Raw genomic sequence first — 2,767 nt, forward strand, 5'->3', positions numbered from 1 at the left:
TGTTTAACTCGTTTATTATTATTATATAGCCCTTTGTTCTGAACATGATTGTTCTTTTTGATAGTAAGTCTTGAATAGTCATATGAAGTCTCTTAGTTCAGTGTGCCTGTCGGCAAAGGCCTCCTCCAACTCCTTCCAGTATCTCCTCTCTCTTGCCACCCTTGTCCAGAGTGGTCCCACTGTACGTATAATTTCGTCTCTTTTACTCTTACTAAGACGTAATTAGAGTGACAGAAAAATGCCCGCAATTGACGAACTTCGATTTTCGCTATAGCCCTAGATCGACATGTAGTGGAGTAGCATTGAATTGTTCTGGCCTGCCATAGTGCACACGTCACACACACCACACACGCACCGCACATGGCGCACTTATACCCAGGGATCGGAAACCGGTATTTTTTTGTATGGGAACGAAAACGGTATTTTTTTGTATGGGAACGAAACCGGTATTTTTTTGTATGGGAACGAAAACGGTATTTTTTCGTTCTTTGTTAATTATTTCATTTCTAATAGGGCAATCTCATAATACGAAGTCGTTATCTAAAAACACAACCGAGTCCTATATTTGGAGTATAAAATAAACCGAAATATATGTTTATTTCAAAGTTTTTCCAAAAAACCGGTTCCGATCCCTGCTTATACCATTTGGCGCCCAGTACTCCGGTCCAAGTATTCTGTGTAAAATTACGGGGTCAATTTTTTTTAATACCACGACGGTGGCAAACAAGCTTACGGCTGCCTGATGTTTAGCAGTCACCGCAGCCTATGGACGCCGGTAACTCCAGAGGCGTTACATGCGCGTTGCCGAGCCTAATATCGCGAATGACTAAGGCGATTATCACACTAGATATCGTTGGTAGGTAAATATCACAATGCTGGACACTTTCGCATTATTTAAAACTCAATGTTAATTTATCAATATAAGTGACAAACAGGTGTCAAGTTTTGGAATTGAAATGTCAAATATTAGAATGTTTTGCCTCCTTATGGACTGGCGCTAGCCGAACGTCCACTAAAGTAAGGACGCTTAGCAAGAATTATTACATTGACCCACCTGTTCCTATCTCTATCGCACACGCATAATTATATCACTGTCCCGCTCGCACAGTGTCATTGGCTGCCATCATCATGGGTGGAACAGCTATACAACGTAGCCAAAAAATATGTGCATTCCCGTTGCCAGTGAGGTTTTGGAATTATACTGAAAAAAAAATTACCCTCCCATAGAAAATGGACCAGCTGAAATATGAAACAGCCAGAATTTTTTTTCGCGATTTCGGAGTCGGTACCATAGTAAAAGTTGCTCAGTATTAGCCCAAAACAACGGGCAACGGGAATGCACGTAGTTTTTGGCCACCTTGTATATTATTACGCGAGCGCGACAGAGATAAAAAAAGCGGCCAAGTGCGAGTCGGACTCGCGCATGAAGGGTTCCGTACCATTTATGACGTATTAAAAAAAATCTACTTACTAGATCTTGTTCAACATTTTACCACTTTGGACACACATTTTACCACTTTGGAAGTGTCTCTCGCGCAAACTATTCAGTTTAGAAAAAAATGATATTAGGAACCTAAATATCATTTTTGAAGACCTGTCCATAGATACCCCACACGTATGGGTTTGATAAAAAAATATTTTTTGAGTTTCAGTTCCTGTATGGGGAACCCCCAAAATTTACTGTTTTTTTTTTTATTTTTGTGTGAACATCTTAATGCGGTTCATAGAATACATCTACTTACCAAGTTTGATCAGTATAGCTCTTATAGTTTCGGAAAAAAGTGGCTGTGACATAATCGGACAGACAGACGGACATGACGAATCTATAAGGGTTCCGTTTTTTGCCATTTGGCTACGGAACCCTAAAAAACAGTGTAAGCAATTATTCTTGTTTAGCGTCTCTAGTTTATAAAGATATCGACAGATTCGCACAAATATCACGAGCTGTTTGTATAAGATGTATGTATAAGAAAATTATTAAACTAAGTTATTATTGTTATATTAATAAAGTTCTATGACCATTCCAATCTCGATGTATTTTAATTTATATTACGTTGTCGGGCTGTACAGATGCAGAGGTAAAGGGCTCTACTGACCTTGCAACAAATCACATGCGATCTTCAATACATTATGGCGTTTAGGCTGCGTTTCCGCCAGAGATGTGGGAGGATGCTGAACGAGGGATATGTTAAGAACCGATAGAATCACTTCATTCATCTATCCTCGTGGAAACGCAGCCGAATCGATTGAAGTTGCACCTACTTTGTCGGCAGTTTATTGAAAATCGCATGCGATTTGTTACAAAACCTGTGGGGAAATTAAAACGAAGTGGAAGGCCGCGCGGAGTCGCATTTCCAGATAAACGTAGTCCTCATTTTCCGATCTGGATATTAACCTTAAGTATTGAAAATATTTTCAGAAATCAGAAATCGTTTATTGCGAACCATGGTACATAGTTATTACATTTAAATTATAGAAACACATGGCACCCTGAAAAGGGTATTGCAAGTATTCTTATAGCTAGCTAGGACTAAAGTTGACAGTTTGATGTATGTATATCAACCAGAGCTATGCACCTTCATTTGATTTTCTATTTTTTTCGATCCTTATTCTTATAATAATCAAACAATCACGAGCAGTCAAACGAAGGGGCACAGCTACTTTACATTAAGCTGCAGAGATAAGTAACCCCCTGCATCGAAATTTGTTTGCATGGGGTCACTTATGTCTGCAGCTTATTGTACAATAAATTACATAAAATATTTTC

This window comes from Cydia pomonella, chromosome 7, assembly GCF_033807575.1.
Source record: "Cydia pomonella isolate Wapato2018A chromosome 7, ilCydPomo1, whole genome shotgun sequence".
In the NCBI taxonomy this organism is placed as follows: Eukaryota; Metazoa; Arthropoda; class Insecta; order Lepidoptera; family Tortricidae; genus Cydia; species Cydia pomonella.